This window comes from Heptranchias perlo, unplaced genomic scaffold (genome assembly GCF_035084215.1).
Source record: "Heptranchias perlo isolate sHepPer1 unplaced genomic scaffold, sHepPer1.hap1 HAP1_SCAFFOLD_70, whole genome shotgun sequence".
NCBI classification, from domain to species: domain Eukaryota; kingdom Metazoa; phylum Chordata; class Chondrichthyes; order Hexanchiformes; family Hexanchidae; genus Heptranchias; species Heptranchias perlo.
In genome coordinates, this window is record NW_027139729.1 from 668,142 (window position 1) to 690,395 (window position 22,254).

Here is a 22,254-nt window from a genome sequence, read left to right on the forward strand (position 1 = left end):
CAAAGTGCAAGATAGCTCGGGTGACTGTGACGGCGGATCAGCGGGGTATGGGCCACACCCTGGCCACGTGGAGCAAAACTGCGAGTACCTCACACCTTATCACCAGGTCCCTGCCGGTTATGGAGAGGGAGAGCCCCACCTCCATAACAAGCTTCTGTTTGGACTTGGCGACCCGCTCTCCCCGTTTCATGGTGCAGGCCAGGGACCCCCCGAACCACATGCCCAGCACCTTCATATAGTCGAAACTAACAGTGAAGGGGACAAAGGACTTGGCCTCCACTTGCCAAATAAGATGGCCTCGCTTTTATTTCGGTTCACTCTAGACCCCGAGGGCAGCTCGAAACAGTCGCAGATGCCCATCAGTCTGTGAACCGACCGCTGATCAGAGCAGAAGACGGTGACGTCGTCCATGTAGCGGAAACCTTTAACCTGAGAGCCTCCACTGCCTGGGATCGTCACCAACCCCACCCCCCCCTCCCCCATGCCTGCGACCTTCCTGATGGATGCAGCGAACGGATCGATACAACACACAAACAAGACCACAGAGAGAAACAGCCCTGCCTGACTCCAGATGTGAATGGAAAGCTCTCGGACTCCCAACCATTGATTAGGACTGCGCTATAGATTTCTGTGTAGAGCGGTCGGATCCAATCGCAGATTGCCTCCTCAAACTACATTTTAAAGAGCACGTCCATCATGTACATGTGGGATATTCAGTCGAAGTCCTTCTGCTGGTCCAGGCTGATGAGCCAGGTGTTCACCCCGCATCCTGCACGTAGGCGATCGTATCACTGAGTCGTGCCAGGCTATCAGGCATCTTCCTGCCAGGTACAGTACAGGTATGATCCGGGTGGATCAGCAGCTCCAGAGCAGAGCCGGGTGGGAGGACCTCAGACAGAATCTTGTAGTCAACATTTAGCATGGAAACGGGTGCCTAATTTCTGATTTCTTCCCTCTCGCCCTTCCGCTTGTAGATGAGGATGATGATGCCTTTCCTCATGGACTCTGACATGTTGCCTGTCAGAAGCATACCCCCGGACACTTCCACTTCTTTGAAACTGGAAATAATCTACCACCTGGCAGACCCACCTTGGATGGTCTCATAAAATGAGAACAATCAGTTCTTCTTTCCCTGTTCAAAAAAGCATTTTATCTGGGGATATCGCTCAGTGGTGGAGCGCAAGGTCCAGTGTTCAATCCCCAGCATCTCCAAAAAAAGTTTCAACAGAATTACGCACGGAAAGGCGAATCGCGCTTTCTGAGCGCAGCGAGTTCCAACTTCTGAGGCTCCACAAGCATTAAATTGCCCCGGAGCAGGACTTCATCTCACGGTCTCCTCAGCAGCTCAGCTCATCGCCGCCGCCGACTGACTGGAATGTGTGACAGTGCAATGTCGAGCGAGTAGTCCCAGCTCTTGTTTGACACTGTGTCATTCATCCATCTCACTTTATGATTCAGAGGTTGGATGTCAGCCTCGTCACTGACTATTGGCAATTGTATTTTTTTATTTCCGCTGACTTTTTTTTTGGAAAGTTCAAAGTAAAGAGGAGCAGATACCCCGTGAACTGAAGCAGAGGTTGAACATTTGGAGCACGTGTTAGGACTGGGCCTCTCGTTGTCCGGGAGAGACAGAGCGGAAAGCCCACTTTCATATTCTAAAGTTGCAGCGTTTTTTCCTGAGGGGATGTAGCTCAGTGGAAGAGCGCGTGCTTTGCATGTATGAGGTCCCGGGTTCAATCCCCGGCATCTCCAAACACTTTATGTTTCGAATTTTGAAAAGGCCCTCTTGTTCTCACCTCACCTTCACACACAAGGACAGGAAAGGGTTTCTTCACCTCGAGAAAAACCGAACGCTCTGCACACGATAAAATTCAATGGAAGCACGCACGCGCTTTTGAAATGGCTCCCATCCCGGGGCTGGAGAGCGGGCCCAGTAATAATAACAGAGAAAATAGGATCACGAGTCGGACATTCGGCCCTTCGAGCCAGCTCCGCCATTGGATATGATCATGGCTGATTCTCGATCTCAATACCCCAGATTCCCGCTCTCTCTCAATACCCCTTGATGCCTTCTGTGTCTGGAAATCCATCTATCGCCTTCTCAAGTATATTCAGTGACTTGGCCTCCACAGCCTTCTGTGGGACAGAATTCCACAGCTTCACCACCCTCTGAGTAAAAAAATAGATTATTCCCAGTTTCACAGATCGGGGAGGAGCAGCGGACAGGCGTTCAGACGACACAGAGGGAGGAATAGGGTGGGAGAGGGGGAGAGTCTCCTTTGGATGTGCTGTCACCATCCTCCCGATTTCAGGGCACATTTTTCGAACGCTCCCGTTATCAGTCACTTTGCTTACGGTTGGACGGGACTAGAAATCCTCAGACACATTGTGGCAGAGGCCGGCAAGAATATTTCAAGTCCCTGAGCTTCAGAGGAGGGTAAGGTGAGACACAGACAGAATTGAGTATAATTTCACTACAGACGGATGCAGGACTTGCCCCTGGTGTGGTTTTGTGTTTAAAGATCACTTCACTGAAAACACCTTGACCAGCTGAGGTTACAGACGGACATGATGGTCAGGAAAAGACCAGTTGGTTCATCAATCCTGCCCCACATGCCTGGAGCATCGTGACCGGACACTCCCTACCGACACCACCCGCCCCACCCACCGGAAACATGCAATCTCCTGGGAGCGGCGACAAACCAGAAACAAATCCAGCGCCAATAAGGAGGGGAAATTCTGGGAAATTCCTCCCCGAATCCCTCCGGCGATCGAATCGAGTTCAGTGGATCACACTGACCATGTGTAGGTTAACTGTAAAACCACTCACCTTCTATATGATGCGATCTCTGCCTCAGTCAAGAACTGGTCAAGATCCATCCAGAAGGCAAAGAGAGAGTCAGCACCCACCACACCAGCCTGCACTGCATTCCAGAGACTCAGTACTCTCTGGGAAAAGAAGAACCGCCGAACATCCAGACTATTCCTACCTCTGTGTGGTCTGAACGCCTGTCCGCTGCTCCTCCCCGATCTGTGAAACTGGGAATAATCTATTTCTTCACTCAGAGGGTGGTGAACGTGTCGAATTCTCCACCATAGGATACTGTGGAGGCCAAGTCACTGAATATATTTAAGAAAGACAGATTTCTGCACACAGAAGGCATCAAAGCGTATGGAGAGAGAGCGGAAATGTGGTATTGAGATAGAGGATCAGCCATGATCATATATAATGGCGGAGCAGGCTCGAAGGGCCCAATGGCCGACTCGTGATCCTATTTTCTCTGTTATTATTACTGGGCTCGCTCTCCAGCCCCGGGATGGGAGCCATTTCAAAGGCGCGTGCGTGCTTCCATTGAATGTTATCGTGTGCAGAGCGTTCGGTTTTTCTCGAGGTGAAGAAACCCTTTCCTGTCCTTGTGTGTGAAGGTGAGGTGAGGACAAGAGGGTCTTTTCAAAATTCGAAATATAAAGCATTTGGAGATGCCGGGGATTGAACCCGGGACCTCATACATGCAACGCATGCGCTCTTCCACTGAGCAACATCCCCTCACCAACACCGTTTCAAATTTAGAATAAAAAATTGAGATTTCCGCTCTGTCTCTCCCGGACAACGATATGCCCAGTCATCACACATGCTCACAATGTTCAACCTCTGCTTCAGTTCACGGGGTTTCTGCTCCTCTTTACTTTGAACTTTCCAAGAACAATGTCAGCGGAAATAAAAAATATATATAATTGCCACTACTCAGTAACGAGGTTCACATCCAAATTCTGAATCATAAAGTGAGATGGATGAATGACACAGCGTCAAACAAGAGCTGGGAATGCTCGCTCGACATTGCACTGTCACACATTCCAGTCAGTCGGCGGCTGCTATGAGCTGAGCTGCTGAGGGGACCGTGAGATGAAGTCCTGCTCCGGGATAATTTAATGCTTGTGGAGCCTCAAAAGTTGGAACTCGCTGCGCTTCGAAAGCGCGATTCGCCTTTCCGTGCGTAATTCTGATGAAAAATATTTTTGGAGATGCTGGGGATTGAACCCAGGACCCAGGAGGTCTACGCGATTTTTCGCTGTGGCCCATCGGAACTGTCGATCGATGAGTCGAGCATCATATCCCGTTCTTACTAGGGCGTCTTTCAGCGTCTGTAGCTGTCCATCGCGTTCCTCCTCGTCTGAGCAGACCCTGTGTATTCGCAGGGCCTGTCCATAGGGGATGGCCTCTTTGACGTGGTTAGGGTGGAAGCTGGAAAAATGGAGCATCGTGAGGTTGTCCGTGGGCTTGCGGTAGAGTGAGGTGCTGAGGTGCCCGTCTTTGATGGAGATTCGTGTGTCCAAGAAAGAAACTGATTCTGAGGAGTAGTTCATGGTGAGCTTGATGGTGGGATGGAACTTGTTGATGTTATCGTGTAGTCTCTTCAGTGATTCCTCACCGTGGGTCCATAGAAAGAAAATGTCATCGATGTATCTGGTGTACAGTGTTGGTTGGAGGTCTTGTGCAGTGAAGAAGTCCTGCTCGAACTTGTGCATGAAAATATTGGCGTGCGAATTTGGTCCCCATGGCAGTTCTGTGTGTTTGGAGAAAGAACTAGTTATTGAAGGTGAAGACATTGTGATCCAGGATGAAGCGGATGAGTTGTAGGATGGCGTCTGGAGATTGGCTGTTGTTGGTGTTGAGTATTGATGCTGTCGCAGCGATGCCGTCATCGTGGGGGATACTGGTGTATAGTGCCGAGACGTCCATCGTGGTGAGAAGTGTTCCTGGTTCAACTGGTCCGTGGGTACTGAGTTTTTGTCGGAAGTCTGTAGTGTCGCGACAGAAGCTGGGGGTTCCCTGCACGATGGGTTTCAGGATGCCCTCGATGTATCCAGAGAGGTTCTCACACAGGGTTCCGTTGCCTGATACGATGGGACGTCCGGGTGTGTTGGCTTTGTGTATCATTGGGAGGCAGTAGAAGTCTCCCACGCGGGGATTACGTGGGATGAGAATGCGTTGGATGCTTTGAAGGTCTGGATCGAAGGTCTTGATCAGTTTGTTGAGCTGATGGATGTGTTCTATGGTCGGGTCTGTGGGTAACTGTCTGTCTGTGTTCCTGGTTGTCCAGTTGTCGGTATGCTTCTTTGCAATCGTCCGTTCTGTTCTGTCTGACAATTTTCTCTGTTGTTGTCACTGGGCCCGCTCTCCAGCCCCGGGATGGGAGCCATTTCAAAGGCGCGTGCGTGCTTCCATTGAATTTTATCTGGTGCAGAGCGTTCGGTTTTTCTCGAGGTGAAGAAACCCTTTCCTGTGCTTGTGTGTGAAGGACAAGAGGGTCTTTTCAAAATTCGAAACATAAAGCGTTTGGAGATACCGGGAATTGAACCCGGGACCTCATACATGCAAAGCATGCGCTCTACCACTGAGCTATATCCCCTCAGCAAAACAGCTTCAACTTTAGAATAAAAAGTGGGCTTTCCGCTCTGTCTCTCCGGACAACGCGATGCCCAGTCATCACACGTGCTCACAATGTTCAACCTCTGCTTCAGTTCACGGGGTTTCTACTCCTCTTTACTTTGAACTTCCCCAACAAATGTCAGCGGAAATAAAAAAAAATGCAATTGCCAATAGCCAGTTGCGAGGCTGACATCCAACTTCTGAATCATACCGGGACTTGATGGTTTGACTTGCAGGGAGAGGTTAGACAGACTGGGACTTTTTTCCCTGGAGAGTGGGAGGTTAAGGGGTGATCTTATAGAAGTCTATAAAATAAAGAGGGGCGTAGATAAGGTCGATCGTCAAAATCTTTTCCCAAAGGTAGGGGAGTCTATAACGAGGGGGCATAGATTTAAGGTGAGAGGGGAGAGATACAAAAGGGTCCAGAGGGGCAATTTTTTCACCCAAAGGGTGGTGAGTGTCTGGAACGAGCTGCCAGAGGCAGTAGTAGAGGCGGGTACAATTTTGTCTTTTAAAAAGCATTTGGACAGTTACATGGGTAAGATGGGTATGGAGGGATATGGGCCAAGTGCAGGCAATTGGGACTAGCTTAGTGGTATAAACTGGGCGACATGGACATGTTGGGCCGAAGGGCCTGTTTCCGTGTTGTAACTTCTATGATTCTATGATTCTATGATATGATAAAGTGAGATGGATGAATGACACAGCGTCAAACAAGAGCTGGGACTGCTCGCTCGACATTGCACTGTCACACATTCCAGTCAGTCGGCGGCGGCTCTGAGCTGAGCTGCTGAGCGGACCGTGAGATGAAGTCCTGCTCCGGGATAATTTAATGCTTGTGGAGCCTCAAAAGTTGGAACTCGCTGCGCTTCGAAAGCGCGATTCGCCTTTCCGTGCGTAATTCTGATGAAAAATATTTTTGGAGATGCTGGGGATTGAACCCAGGGTGCTGACACTTGGTATACTTGGCTTAAAATCGTCTCGTTTTCCGCTGCAAGCAGACAATTAAAGATGAAGTATGCGGACCTGATAAAACTGTGGGTGAACGGAAGAAACCAGGCCTCGGCACTTAGTCTAATGAGAAAGGGGGAGTTGAGAAGAAAGGCTGGAAAAGGGGGGAGAGCCTGCTTTGGCTGTGCTATCAACATCCTTCCGATTTCAGGGCACATTTTTCGAACGCTCCCGTTATCAGTCACTTTGCTTACGGTTGGACGGGACGTTAAACCCTCAGGCACATTGTGGCAGAAGCCGGCAAGAATATTTCGAGTTCCAGAGCTTCAGAGGAGGGTAAGGTGAGACACAGACAGCATTGAGGATAATTTCACTGTGGACGGAGGCAGGACTTGCCCCAGGTGTGGTTTTGTACGAAAAGATCACTTCACTGAAAACACCTTGACGATCTGGGGTTACAGACGGACATGATGGTCAGGAAAAGACCAGTTGGTTCATCAATCCTGCCCCACATGCCAGGAGCATCGTGACTGGACACTTCCTACCGACACCACCCGCCCCACCCACCGGAAACATGTAATCTCCTGGGAGCGGTTACAAACTCGAAACAAATCCAGCGCCAATAAGGAGGGGAAATTCTGGGAAATTCCTCCCCGACTCCTTCAGGCGAACGAATCGAGTTCAGTGGATCACACTGACCATGTGTAGGTTAACTGTAAAACCTCTCACCTTCTATATGATGCGATCTCTGCCTCAGTCAAGAACTGGTCCAGATCCATCCAGAAGGCAAAGAGAGAGTCAGCACCCACCACACCAGCCGGCAATGCATTCCAGAGACGCAGTACTCTCTGGGAAAAGAAGAACAGCCTAACGTCCAGACTATTCCTACCTCTGTGTAGTCTGAACGCCCGTCCGCTGCTCCTGTGAAACTAAGAATAATCTATTTCTTCACTCAGAGGGTGGTGAACCTGTGGAATTCTCTTCCCCAAAAGGCTGTGGAGGCCAAGTCACTGAATATATTTTAGAAAGACAGATTTCTACACACAGAAGGCATCAAGGGGTATTGAGAGAGAGCGGGAATATGGGGTATTGAGATAGAGGATCAGCCATGATCATGTCCAATGGCGGAGCAGGCTCGAAGGGCCGAATGTCCGACTCGTGATCCTATTTTCTCTGTTATTATCACTGGGCCCGCTCTCCAGCCCCGGGATGGGAGCCATTTCAAAGGCGCGTGCGTGCTTCCGTTGAATTTTATCGTGTGCAGAGCGTTCGGTTTTTCTCGAGGAAAAGAAACCCTTTCCTGTCCTTCTGTGTGAAGGTGAGGTGAGGACAAGAGGGTCTTTTCAAAATGTGAAACATAAAGCGTTTGGAGATGCCGGGGATTGAACCCGGGACCTCATACATGCAAAGCATGCGCTCTTCCACTGAGCTACATCCCCTCATCAAAACTGCTTCAAATTTAGAATAAAAATGTGGGCTTTCCGGTCTGTCTCTCACGGACAACGCGATGCCCAGTCGTTCCACGAGCTCACAATGTTCAACCTCTGCTTCAGTTCACGGGTTTCTGCTCCTCTTTACTTCGAACTTTCCAAAAAAAAAGTCAGGGGAAATAAAAAAATATAATTGCCAATCGTCAGTGACGAGGCTGACATCCAACCTCTGAATCATAAAGTGAGATGGATGAATGACACAGCGTCAAACAAGAGCTGGGACTGCTCGCTTGACATTGCACCGTCACACATTCCGGTCAACCAGCGGCTGCTGTGAGCTGAGCTGAGGGGACCGTGAGATGAAGTCCTGCTCCGGGACAATTTCATGCTTGTGGAGCCTCAGAAGTTGGAACTCGCTGCGCTCAGAAAGCGCGATTCGCCTTTCCGTGCGTAATTTTGATGAAAAATATTGTTGGAAATGCTGGGGATTGAACCCAGGACCTCACACATGCGAAGCATGCGCTCTACCACTGAACTACATCCCCAGATAAAATAAATAGGTAACAAAGCAATGAAGAACTTATTGTTCTCATTTTATGAGACCACCCATGGTGGGACTGCCAGATGACAGATTATTTCCAGTTTCAAAGATTGGGGAGGAGCAGGGAACAGGCGTTTAGACCACACAGAGGGAAGAATAGTCTGGATGTTAGGCGGCTCTTCATTTCCCAGAGGATAGTGAGTCTCTGGAATGCATTGCCGGCTGGTGTGGTGGGTGCTGACACTTTGTATTCTTGGCTTAAAATCATCTAGTTTTCTGCTCCAACCTGACAATTAAAGATGAAGTTTGCGGACCTGATACAACTGTGGGTGAACGGAAGAAACCAGGCCTCGGCACTTAGTCTAATGAGAAAGGGGGAGTTGAGAAGAAAGGCTGGGAAAGTGGGGAGAGACTCCTTGAACCGTGCTGTAACCACCCTTACTATTTCAGGGCACATTTTTCGAACGCTCCCGATATCAGTCACTTTGCTTACGGTTGGACGGGACGAGAAATCCTCAGGCGCATTGTGGCAGAGGCCGGCAAGAATATTTCGAGTCCCTGAGCTTCAGAGGAGGGTAAGGTGAGACACAGACAGCATTGAGTATAATTTCAATATAGACGGATGCAGGACTTGCCCCAGGTGTGGTTTTGTGTTTAAAGATCACTTCACTGAAAACACCTTGAGGATCTGGGGCTACAGACGGACACGATGGTCAGGAAAAGACCAGTTGGTTCATCAATCCTGCCCCACATGCCCGAATCATCGTGACTGGACACTTCCTACCGACACCACCCGCCCCACCCACCGGAAACATGTAATCTCCTGGGAGCCGCGACAAACTAGAAACAAATCCAGCGCCAATAAGGAGGTAGAATTCTGGGAAATTCCTCCCCGACTCCTTCAGGCGATCGAATCGAGTTCAGTGGATCACACTGACCATGTGTAGGTTAACTGTAAAACCACTCACCTTCTATATGATGCGATCTCTGCCTCAGTCAAGAACTGGTCCAGATCCATCCAGAAGGCAAAGAGAGATTCAGCACCCACCACACCAGCCGGCAATGCATTCCAGAGACTCAGTACTCACTGGGAAAAGAAGAACCGCCTAACATCCAGACTATTCCTACCTCTGTGTAGTCTGAACGCCGTTCCGCTGCTGCTCCCCGATCTGTGAAACTGGGAATAATCTATTTCTTCACTCAGAGGGTGGTGAACCTGTGGAATTCTCCACCACAGAAGGCTGTGGAGACCAAGTCACTGAATATATTTAAGAAAGACAGATTTATACACACAGAAGGCATCAAATAGTATGGAGAGAGAGCGGGAATGTCGTCTTGCGATGGAGGATCAGCCATGATCATATATAATGGCGGAGCAGGGTCGAAGGGCCGAATGGCCGACTCGTGATCCTATTTTCTCTGTTATTATTACCGGGCCCGCTCTCCAGCCCCGGGATGGGAGCCATTTCAAAGGCGCGTGCGTGCTTCCATTGAATTTCATCGAGAGCGTTCGGTTTTTCTCGAGGTGAAGAAACCCTTTCCTGTCCTTGTGTGTGAAGGTGAGGTGAGGACAAGAGGGTCTTTTCAAAATTCGAAACATAAAGCGTTTGGAGAAACCGGGGATTGAACCCGGGACCTCATACATGCAAAGCGTGCGCTCTTCCATTGAGCTGCATCCCCTCAGGAAAAAACGCTGCAACTTTAGAATAAGAAAGTGGGCTTTCCGCTCCGTCTCCCCGGACAACGACAGGCCCAGTCCTCACACGTGGTCCAAATGTTCAACCTCTGCTTCAGTTCACGGGGTTTCTCCTCCTCTTTACTTTGAACTTTCCAAAAAAAAAGTCAGCGGAAATAAAAAAATACAATTGCCAATAGTCAGTGACGAGGTTGACATCCAACCTCTGAATCATAAAGTGAGATGGATGAATGACACATTGTCAAACAAGAGCTGGGACTGCTCGCTCGACATTGCACTGTCACACATTCCAGTCAGTCGGCGGCGGCCATGAGCTGAGCTGCTGAGGGGACCGTGAGATGAAGTCCTGCTCCGGGGCAATTTAATGCTTGTGGAGCCTCAGAAGTTGGAAGTCGCTGCGCTCAGAAAGCGCGATTCGCCTTTCCGTGCGTAATTCTGTTGAAACTATTTTTGGAGATGCTGGGGATTGAACCCAGGACCTTGCGCTCCACCACTGAGCGATATCCCCAGATAAAATGCTTTTTTAAACAGGGAAATAAGAACTGATTGTTCTCATTTTATGAGACCATCCAAGGTGGGTATGCCAGGTGGTAGATTATTTCCAGTTTCAAAGAAGTGGAAGTGTCCGGGGGTATGCTTCTGACAGGCAACATGTCAGAGTCCATGAGGAAAGGCATCATCATCCTCATCTACAAGCGGAAGGGCGAGAGGGAAGAAATCAGAAATTAGGCACCCGTTTCCATGCTAAATGTTGACTACAAGATTCTGTCTGAGGTCCTCCCAACCGGCTCTGCTCTGGAGCTGCTGATCCACCCGGATCAAACCTGTCCTGTACCTGGCAGGAAGATGCCTGATAGCCTGGCACTACTCAGTGATACGATCGCCTCCGTGCAGGATGCGGGGTGAACACCTGGCTCATCAGCCTGGACCAGCAGAAGGACTTCGACTGAATATCCCACATGTACATGATGGACGTGCTCTTTAAAATGTAGTTTGAGGAGGCAATCTGCGATTGGATCCGACCGCTCTACACAGAAATCTACAGCGCAGTCCTAATCAATGGTTGGGAGTCCGAGAGCTTTCCATTCACATCTGGAGTCAGGCAGGGCTGTTTCTCTCTGTGGTCTTGTTTGTGTGTTGTATCGATCCGTTCGCTGCATCCATCAGGAAGGTCGCAGGCATGGGGGAGGGGGGGGGGTGGGGTTGGTGACGATCCCAGGCAGTGGAGGCTCTCAGGTTAAAGGTTTCCGCTACATGGACGACGTCACCGTCTTCTGCTCTGATCAGCGGTCGGTTCACAGACTGATGGGCATCTGCGACCGTTTCGAGCTGCCCTCGGGGTCTAGAGTGAACCGAAATAAAAGCGAGGCCATGTTATTTGGCAAGTGGAGGCCAAGTCCTTTGTCCCCTTCACTGTTAGGTTCGACTATATGAAAGTGCTGGGCATGTGGTTCGGGGGGTCCCTGGCCTGCACCATGAAACGGGGAGAGCGGGTCGCCAAGTCCAAACAGAAGCTTGTTATGGAGGTGGGGCTCTCCCTCTCCATAACCGGCAGGGACCTGGTGATAAGGTGTGAGGTACTCGCAGTTTTGCTCCACGTGGCCAGGGTCTGGCCCATACCCCGCTGATCCGCCGTCACAGTCACCCGAGCTATCTTGCACTTTGTCTCGAGGTCCAAGGCAGAACTTGTCCGCAGGGACACCACGTCCAAGACCCCAGACAAAGGGGGGAAGACTGTCCCCAAAACTACTCTGATGCTGATTGCCACCTTTGTGTGTGGATGCCTGAGGATATGTGTAGAGCCCCAGTACGCAAACACCAAGTGTCACTACGTGCTGCGTTTTTACCTGTCCCCCACACTGAGAAGGCTGGGTCTGGCCACGCTGGCCGAGCAGACGCAAGACGTCTCGGCCAGCTGAACCGTAATCCCCCAACCCCACCTGTCCCAGGTGGAGAGGATCCTGACGACCACAAGGCCGCCAGACAGTGGGAGTCCTGCAGGTAAAGGAGAGGGTGGATCTGATCCAGCAGTTCCCCGACCAGACGGTCGATGCCATTTGGCAGAATGACTCATTGCCAGAACTGACCAACCGGCGCCAGGATGTAGCCTGGATGATGGTGAGAAGGGCCCTGCCACTGCGGTCCTTCCAAAACTCACGCAATCTCAGAACCACCGCGAGCTGCCCTCGAGACTGCAGCAAGGAGGAGACCATCGTCCATCTCCTGGTGGGCTGACCCTTGGTGCAGAAGATGTGGAGACAGATGTATTTTTATCTGTCCGGGTTCATCCCCAACACCTCAGTAACACAGGACATTGTGCTCTACGGGCAGTTCCCCAGGACGCACACCAAGACAGAAATCAACTGCTTCTGGAAAACCATCAAGTCGGTGAAGTTGGCCCTTTGGTCCGCCCGAAACCTGCTGGTCTTCCAGCTGAAGGAGCTGTCCATGATCGAGTGTTGCCGACTGGCACACTCCAAGTTCCAGGAGTACGTGCTGAGGGATGTAATGAAATGAGGTGCGGCCTACATAAATGCTCTATGGGGAAAGGCCACTGTATAAGGCCATTTCACATTGTATTGTACAGCATGTATTCGAAGATATGTACTGTGATTTGAATTATAATAATGAGGTCATTGTGTGAACGATCTGTATTGTTTTGAACGGTAATTGTGATTTACATTGAAATGTGTATATCCTTAAATTTTAAGAAATGAAGTATACTTTGAAATTTTAATAAAATCTTGGGGCACAAATACACAAATCACGAAAAGTAGCGACGCAGGTTAAAAAAAGGCAAATCAAGCACTGGGATTCAATTCTAGAGAAATAGAATTGATAAGCATAGAAGTTACGTTAAACCTGTATGAAGCCTTGGTTAGGCCACACTTGGAGTATTGTGCACAGTCTGGTCGCCATATTATAGGAAGGATATAAAGGCATTGGAGATGGTGCAAAAAAGATTCACAAGGATGATGCCATAACTGAGAGGTTATCCTTATCAAGAAAGGCTGAACAGGATGGATCTCTTTTCTGTAGAAAAGAGAAGACGAGGGGTGACCTGATAGAGGTCATTAAGATGATGAGGGAGACGAAAATTAGAGGTCATAAATATAAGATAGTCTCTAATCAATCCAGGAATTCAGGTGAAACGTCTTTACCCAAAGAGTGGTTAGAACGTGGAACGCGCTACCACAGGGAGTAGTTGAGACAAATAACGTAGATGCATTTAAAGGGAAGCCACATAAGCACAAGAGGGAGAAAGAAATAGGGTGTCCTGAAAGGGTTAGATGAAGTAGGGAGGGAAGAGGCTCGTGTGGAGCATAAAAGCTGGCATAAACCAATTGGGCCGAATGGTCTGTTTCAGTGCTGTAGTTTCGATGTAACTCAATGTACTGTTTTGAGGGCGGTGGAAGAGCAGTCGGACCTGGGGGTGTATATTCACAAATCTTTGAAAGTGGCAGGGCCAGTTGATAAGGTGGTTAAGCAAGCGTATGGGATACACGGGTTTGAACATAGGGGCATTGAATACACAAATAGGGAAGTCATGTGAAACCTTCACAAAAAGACTGGTTAGGCCTCAGCTGGAGTATTGTGTACAGCACTGAGCATCACACTTTAAGAAGGATGTAAAGGCCTTGGAGAGGGTACAGAGGAGACTTACCAGGGTGATGCCAGGGATGAGTGACTTCAGTTATGTGGAGGGATTGGAGAAGCTGGGATTGTCCTCCTTAGATCAGAGAAGGTTAAGGGGAGACCATGAGTGGTGTTCAAAATAATGAGGGTTTTTTATAGAGCAAATAGTGGAAACTGCATACTCTGGCAACTGGATTGGTAATCAGAGGTAATAGGTTTAAAATAATTGCCAAAAGAATAGAGGGGAAATGTGGAGCATATTTTTTACACAGAGGGTTGTTAAGCACTGCCTGAAAGGATGGGGTCCCTTTTAGAGACTGTCTTCGTGTCAGAGACTCAAAATTCATACTTTAACTGGGAAACTGCAGGAACAGAGTGAAACGGGTTTACTTGTGTCCCTGGATTCAATGCACATTGTGGAGAAATCTGTAAAATTTATAATTGAATCGGCAGGAGTGAACATGGTCAATACAATTATATGAAAACTGTAAATGGAGCCGCTCATTGTTGGACCAGTCCTTTCTGAGCACAGCTTTTAACTTTATTCCTGAGAGAGGCCTCATTAAGACAAGGTTCTGAACTTTGAGATGTTTGTGATATATCCACGTCATCACTTACATTTGGGCAAAGCTGCTGAAGAAATTTGTTTGTTCAAATGACTGTAACTAATAGCAATGATCAGGGGTATAACCGTGTCAGTGGAGATTTACCCCCTGTATAAATCAGGGATCGCTGTAATGAATCCACACAGAGTGCCTGCCGGAGCTGCGGTTTCCAGGCCAACAGACATTACTGCTTCTCACAGAAATGGGATATTCAATAATGTATCAGATAGAATGTATTTATTATCCTGTCCTTGCAGCCGTTGGAGTTCCAGGTAAGCCATTATCTCAGCTGTTCATCGTCTAAATCGGTATTAACTCTGCTGCTGTACTTGGCATTATTTTTCTCCCATCGTGTATTACACAGTGGACTGTTCTGTTCTATCAGTTGATCGATTGTCCTAAGTCTCTGCTATTGTTGTCTTATAGCAGCTGCATTGTATGCCTTATGATCTTGTATATCCAACCCTGGCATTGTTACTGGATTATTCTCTGTACTGAATGTATTGGAATCAGGTGTCTGGGCTAAGAGCTGGTCTCAGACCATCAGGAGTTGTTCACAGTTTCATGTTGTGGAACTAACCTGTCCTGGAATATTTTGTCATCAATGTGTTTTCAGTGATTGATAATGAGACAGCTCACGGTCACGGTGTCACAAGGAGGCGGCGCAATGTCCTCCCTCCCCGATAACATGGTACGGTTTAACAGGGATTTCAATGTATTATTGGTTATCACTGTTATGAAAGATAATTTCATTGTGTGTGTATCTGACACCGCTTCAGATGTCTGGCTACTGAACTGAGTTTGTTGCTGATTCTTTCACATCTCATTCTCTGCTTCACTGTCGATGAATTCACTGTAAAATGCAATGTTTTGAGGTTATGTTGTATCAGTTTGCACTTTATCTGTTGGAATCAGGAGCCTTTCTATTTATCCGTGGATTATAAGTGGCAGCGGTGATGTCGGCGTTTGCAGCGGTGATGTCGGCGTTTTGTTCATTGAACAATGCCGCCATCTAACGCTGTACTTTATAATTACAGGAGAAGGAATTTCAATCATTGTGAGGTGTGTCTGGAAGAGGGTTTCAATTCTGTTTATTCCATGCATTGTAGGTGAAGTGAACAGTGCAGGTGAACAGGTGGAGATTTGGATGATCTGTAGAAACATTAAACTGTTCACAGAGGCTTCACCATTTAACAAACTGACACTAAGAACAAAATCGTTTGAACACGGGGCTGGTGAAGGGAAAGCAGGCGCAGGATGTTCGGATTTACTCGGATGTGAAAAGGGGCATTGAGGAAGAGAGTAGAGAGAGTGCGGAGAAATAGAGAGGAGCGATTGAGAAAGAAACTGAGCAGGAAAACGAGAGATAGGGGGAGAAGGAACAATAGAAAAAGAGAGACAAGGAGAGAGATACACAGTCAGAGAAGGAGAAAGAGGGGAGAGAGAGAGAGAGCGGCAGCGGTGTGAATAATTCATCGGAATGAACTGTTGAAACTTCCAGTACAATTATGAAGTGGAAATGTGACTTGAATTTTTTATCAGGATGTTGTCAGATTGTGAGAGTTTTATTGTACTCTCTCCTGGTGTGTTTATCACTATCAGCTCCTAGTTCTGTTTATGTGAATGTTCCTTTTACTTGTTTACTGATTGAATTCATAAACATAATTGAAATGTATTTAAAGAATAGGATCAGTGATTTCTTTATCGCTTTGAATTATGGGGATATTGTATTCCAGAAGCTATGTGTCAGTTTTATTCAATAAAGAACGAGGCGAATTCAATGATTGTGTTTTAATGTAATTTTAGTTGAATATGCAAAGTAAATTTATTGAACACATTATGTAACCAACGAACAGTTCATTGACACCAATAACCAAAGAAATTAATGGTTGAATTCATTAATTGGATTGTGTGAGCTGGACCTTTAGATTAGATTTCCTCCAACACCCTCCTGCAGTCTCTCCCTGTGAATCCCAGCCTCTCCTCCCACGGCATCGAATCCTCCATTTCCTCATCCGTTCCCTCAGTTCATTCGCTTTCCCAAACTATCAGCTACTGATTCCCCTCCAGCTCATACATGTCCTTTTCCTTGGTCTCCCGCCCAAACGCACTCGCTCGCTCGGCCTCCAGTTGCCTCTTCTAATCCAATCCGAAGCCTCAAACTCACCCCCACGGATCTTGGTCTTTCCCGTTTTGTGCCAGCTCCAGTCGGCTCTCTCCACCCAGAGCAACAAACCTCCCCCTGTCCCCTCACCTTCTCGTCCATCGCTCACTTTCCCGTCCATCTGGAGCCCAAATCCGGATTTAACCTGTTGGAATCCCGGTGTTTAAATCCCTCCTCCCTTCCCCACTGGCACTGCCCCCTCACTCGGCCCTTCCAGTGGATCTGGTGCTCACTTTATTCACTCTCTGTATCAATTTCCCAATTCATTATTGATTATTGTGTTTAAAAACATTTATCTGTCCGAAAGCGCTGCCCAGGTCAGTGAATCAGTTTCCACCGTTTGATGCAGCAACAAAGCTGGAAATTTTACACCAGATCCTGTCACACTGCCGCCTTGTCTCCAGGTCTGATCAGTAATTTCTCTCCTTCCGTTTCTCTCTCTTACAGTTAACTTGGTGGCGATTGTGATCCTGTCCCGAGGAAAGTGCGGACTCTCCAAATGTATCACTCGCTACCTGGTGGGAATGGCGGCGGCCGATCTCCTGGTCGTTATCACTGATGTCATAATGTGGCGCATTGTTGAGATTTATTTCCCAGTTTTATTCTTGAACATTACCCCCGTGTGCCGTCTCATTGAAATACTGAGTTTAATTAACACGGCGGCCTCTGTCTGGTTCACTGTCGCTTTCACCTTTGATCGATTTGTGGCCATTTGTTGTCAGAAGCTGAAAACAAAATATTGCACCGAGAAAACGGCGGCTGTTGTTATCGGGGTGGTGAGTGCGCTGAGCTGTTTACTGAACATTCCCTGGTACTTCGTATTTGACCCGGAATATATAATGGACAATATACCCCGGGGTTGTGTGTTTAAACCGACCTTTTTCACTTCACCCGCATGGGCAGCTTTTGACTTGTTTAATCTTGTGTTAATGCCTTGTCTCCCATTCATTCTGATTTTGCTTTTCAATGTTCTCACCGCCAGGCACATTTTAGCGGCCAGTAGAGTCCGCAGGGGACTCCGGGGCCGCAGCAATGGAGAGAATCACAAGGACCCAGAGATGGAGAACCGAAGGAAATCGATCATTTTACTCTTCAGTATATCAGGCAGTTTTATATTGTTATGGAGCACTGGAGTTTTTTATGTTATCTCTCTGCGTATAACAGACGCCCAGTTCTATACGGTCAGTGACATTGAGTCAGCCGGATTCAGGCTTCAACTTCTCAGTTCCTGCACCAACACGTGTATTTATGCTGTGACCCAGACTAAATTCAGAGAGGAGCTGAAGAACGGGGTGAAATACCCACTGAATCTAATTGTTACATTAGTTAAATCATAGAAACGTCTGAAGTCTTTCCATCCGAAATTAAATAAAAAGTTAATTAGAGTCAATTGGAGTTTCACGTTTGGCGGTGGCCTAAGACGGGCGGTAGCGGATCGGGCGCCCGTTATTCACCGCGCCTGATTTTACTATCTATTGACATCAATGAGTTCACTAAAGTAACTGATATCAATCGAATACTTGAAATAAATTTGGAAAAAAGCAGACAGGAATTATATTTTACCCGACAAATGCGGTGTTTGTGAAATGATACAAGATGTGATTCTAACATGAAATTATTTGCTGTTATTAGTCTGGAAATAATATGATTTCAATATTAAATGTTTAATCCTGAAATGAATAAAATCAAATCCTCCTTTTCGATTGATGATTATTTCCCATCATACAGACTGCCCGGTGGGATGGACTGAGGGTGAGCTGTCAGGGTCAGACAGCGTCCTGTTCATTGGGACATTTGTTTTGACCAGAACAGAATAATAATGGACCAACACCCGGACCGTTACTGACTGGTAAAATATTAATGTAATTTCAAATTCCAGTGGGGAGTTCCGGAGATCGTTTCCTCTCTGAGCTGCTGTGCAGCAATGTTTACTCAGTGCAGGGAGTTTAATGGGACATGAGGCTGGGCCTGGTTACACAGATCTATGAGGAAACCTCCTGATACATTTCTGAGATGATCAGGGGCCGGGAGATTTCTCACGGCCGCAGCAGGCCAAGGGAAAGCTCTCCGGCTCATCCTTACTCCAAAAAATATAAGTTAACAATAAACTTCTCAGTGTTCTGGATCACTCAATGCCCATCGATAGGGCGGCTCCTCCTCCCATTCGTCACCAAATTTAAATACTGTCCCAGATACGTCACAATACTCTGATTTACATATTACACGTGGTCTGACCCGGAAACAGGTGGGTGTTGCTCCGGCCGCTCTTCTCAGGACCCGACCCACGGTGGTGGAGGCAGGAACTCCAACGTTAAAGGGGCGGTAAGTGACCTGACACCATTTACTCGCCTCTACCACCCCATTTCCGCCAGGCGGGGATACTTAAAATCGGCCACACTTTTCCTGACCTCCGCCCTAATATCAATCTTCGAAGACCACAAGCTGGTTCATTGTTTCAAACTGCACCGGTTCACAACACGTGGAGGGAAATTTTCACCATCGCGGGGGGCTGAACTGGTGGAGCGGATCACCCCCCCCCCCCGTCCCCCCGCTGAAAGAACCGGCCCGATTTTAATTTCTGCTCCGTCAGTTTACCGCCCAAGCAGTGAAGGTGAAATTACCCCCTACGTCTCTGACCCCAAGCTTCTACAGGTGTGTGAAAGACATCAGACAGTGTTTGCCAAACACTAACATGAATGTGGGCGAATGGATCCATGTATTCGGGTAAAAGGGGATAACCCCCATCCACAGAGACAGGATCCCTATACCATGGAGTCGAAGAGGGGTGCACCCCCGACAGCAGTGGGACACACTGAAGCGAGGTGCGGCCCAGGCAAAGGCTTTATGGGGAAAGGCCACTGTGTAAGGCTATTTCACCTTGTATTGTACATCATGTCCGAGAAAATATATACTGTGTTGAATTGTAAAAATGGAATCGTCGTGTGCACAATCTTTATTGATTATTTTGAATTGTAACTGTCATATTTACATTGAACTGTGTGCATCCTTAAATTTTATGAAATAAACTATATTTTGAAATACAAAAAAAAGTTCCAGTCTCGCCGTCTCTGTTGTTATTGGACAGTGAAGAGAGTAAACACTGCCAGACTGTAAAGATGCGGGGAGTAATACAAAGAGCATCTATTGGGACTGTCGAGGAGCAAAGGGGCTTTGGTGTCAAGGTACACCAAACAATAAAAGTCCATTACTTTTACTTCGAGCCTGTCGTATCCCAAAGAATAGAAAGATATGCTGTTAGGGTTAGATGAAGAAGGGTGACAGGAGGCTCATGCAGAGCATAAACACCGGCCTTCTGTACATTCACTTGGCACCAAGTGAGAAATAGGAGAATTTTCTTAATGGTGAGAAACTAGGGACTGTAGAGGAGCAAAGGGGTTTAGGTGTCCAGGTACACCAATCACAAAAAGCGAGTGCACATGTACCAAAATAATTTTAAATTTCGAGGCTGTCGTATCCCAAGGTACCACTGTCAGGCACTTCGCCAATTCTCTGGAAATTGCTGATACAATCAGGCCCCACAGCCTCCCTCGCTGGTCCATTCCATACATCTGCATTAAAAAAAGGTACATTCAAGCATTCTGCTCATCCTATGCCCCAGGTAGATAAGACTAATAGTGGCGGGAGGACCCAGACCATCAGCCTTATGTGAGTTTAGACATTTCTGTTTTAAATTCAGATTATTGTATTTGCAGTTTTTTTTTCCCTTTTTTTGGAACATTTCTAATTTTATTTCATTCTTGCACATTTTGCATTTTAAACAAATTCTCCAAACCCTGTGCGCAGTGAGTGCTGAATCCGGGCCCTTTGATTGACAGCTCTCTCCTCCCCCCGACTCCTGGGCTGACACCTTCCACCACGTGACACTCTGAAGCGTCACTCACCTTTGCGCGCTGACGTCACGAGGCGTATGCGCCGCTCGGGCCAGAGGGATGCCGCGCATGCGCCGCGCGGTTCCTGTGCCGCGTTCCCTTAGCAACAGGCCGGCGCCGGGAAGATGACGGCGGGCGGGCGGTGCTGTGGGCGGGGGCGAGGCCGACAGAGGGAGGGCCCGCACCCGGGAGTGGCCTGAGAGGGGAGGGTGGGGTGACGGGGGGAGTTACTCGGGTCCTCCTGCGGGCCCCGTGAATCTCCACTCTGGCAGCGCCCGGTGTCGAGCTGGGCTCGGGGGGGAGTCACTCTCCCGCCTCCCCGTCAAACGGGCCGTGGGTCGGAGCCCAAAAGTGAGCGAGAATCAAACAGCACAGAGAGAGGCCGCTCGGCCCATCGCGCCTGTGCCGGCTCTGTGAAAGAGGCCGCTCGGCCCATCGCGCCTGTGCCGGCCCTGTGAAAGAGGCCGCTCGGCCCATCGCGCCTGTGCCGGCCCTGTGAAAGAGCGATCCCATTAGTCCCACTCCCCCCTGCTCTTTCCCCACAGTCCCGGAAATTTCCCCCCTTCAAGGATTGAGCCGATTCCCTTTTGAAAGTTATTATTGAATCTGCTCCCACCGCCCTTTCAGGCAGTGAATTCCAGATCAGAACAACTCGCTGCCGAAAAACATTCTCCTCATCTCCCTCTGGCTCTTTTCCCAATTCCCTTCAATCTGTGTCCTCTGGTTACCGACCCTCCCGCCAGTGGCAACAGTTTCTCCCCATCGAGTCCATCAAAACCCCTCCTCATTTTCAACCCTTCCATTAAATCTCCCCTTAACCGTCTCTGCTCGAAGGAGAACAATCCCAGCTTCTCCAGTCTCTCCCGGTAACTGAAGTCCCTCATCCCCGGGACCATTCTGGTAAATCTCCCCTGAACCTTCTCTGCTCCAAAGAGAGTAATCGCAGCTTCTCTATTCTCTCCACGTAATTATTATTATTTATTAAGTGGGTTGTGCTGGGTATCTGGAAGCTGTAATTCGGTGAGTAGAAAGCAGTGGGAGGATAAGTCTGCAGATTGATTTTGGGAGATGGTGAAGACGGTGATCGTGGATTCAAACAAGGGAGGGAGATGGTCTTTGAGACCGTCCGTGCTCTGTTGTAAGATCTCACTGTGTGTCTTGTTCCAGCCGTTCCCATTTTTACCTGTGACCTGACTGGCGGAGTCTGAGACCTCAACTGCTGCTGTGACCCTGACTGTTCCCCCGCGGACATCAATGTCTTCCCCACCTGTCTGCCGGGCAGTGAACCGTAAGTTTCTGTTCATGTGTTACTACATTGGCACCCGGTCCGACAAAGCTTCGATTTTAAGACCCTCGTCCTCGTTTTCTAATCCTCTCCATATCTCTGGAACCTCCTCCAACCGATTTATTCTCCACCGACAACCCCATGTCACTCCAACCTATCATGGAATCGAACCCACCCATTTATCTCCTCCCACACACCATCTACACTCTGCGCACAGTCAGTGCTGGGACACTCAATCCTGTTAGAAGCACAGTCAGTGCTGGGACACTCAGTCCTGTTATACACACAGTCAGTGCGAGGACACCCTGTCCTGCTATCAACACAATCAGTGCTGGGACACTCAGTCCTGTTATACACAGAGTCAGTGCTGGGACACTCAGTCCTGTCAATACACACAGTCAGTGCTGGGCCACTCAGTCCTGTTAGACACAGAGTCAGTGCTGGGACACTCAGTCCTGTTATACACAGTCAGTGCTGGGACACTCAGTCCTGTCAATACACACAGTCAGTGCTGGGGCACTCAATCCTGTTCCACACAGTCAGTGCTGGGACACTCAGTCCTCTTATACACACAGTCAGTGCTGGGACACTCAGTCCTATTATACACAGAGACAGTGCTGGGACA

At 48.4% G+C, this 22,254-nt stretch overlaps 5 non-coding genes across 5 annotated transcripts; 1 reads left to right on the forward strand and 4 right to left on the reverse strand.

Moving 5' to 3' along the window:
* Nucleotides 1-1,680: 1,680 nt before the first annotated feature.
* trnaa-ugc (transfer RNA alanine (anticodon UGC)) lies at nt 1,681-1,752 on the forward strand. The gene has a single exon. It is a non-coding gene; the product is annotated as a tRNA-Ala (tRNA).
* A 1,723-nt stretch (nt 1,753-3,475) lies between these two features.
* On the reverse strand, nt 3,476-3,547 carry trnaa-ugc (transfer RNA alanine (anticodon UGC)). The gene has a single exon. It is a non-coding gene; the product is annotated as a tRNA-Ala (tRNA).
* A 1,792-nt stretch (nt 3,548-5,339) lies between these two features.
* trnaa-ugc (transfer RNA alanine (anticodon UGC)) lies at nt 5,340-5,411 on the reverse strand. Its single transcript has one exon. It is a non-coding gene; the product is annotated as a tRNA-Ala (tRNA).
* Nucleotides 5,412-7,749: 2,338 nt separating this feature from the next.
* trnaa-ugc (transfer RNA alanine (anticodon UGC)) lies at nt 7,750-7,821 on the reverse strand. Its single transcript has one exon. It is a non-coding gene; the product is annotated as a tRNA-Ala (tRNA).
* A 464-nt stretch (nt 7,822-8,285) lies between these two features.
* trnaa-cgc (transfer RNA alanine (anticodon CGC)) lies at nt 8,286-8,357 on the reverse strand. Its single transcript has one exon. It is a non-coding gene; the product is annotated as a tRNA-Ala (tRNA).
* Between the last annotated feature and the right edge of the window lie 13,897 nt (nt 8,358-22,254).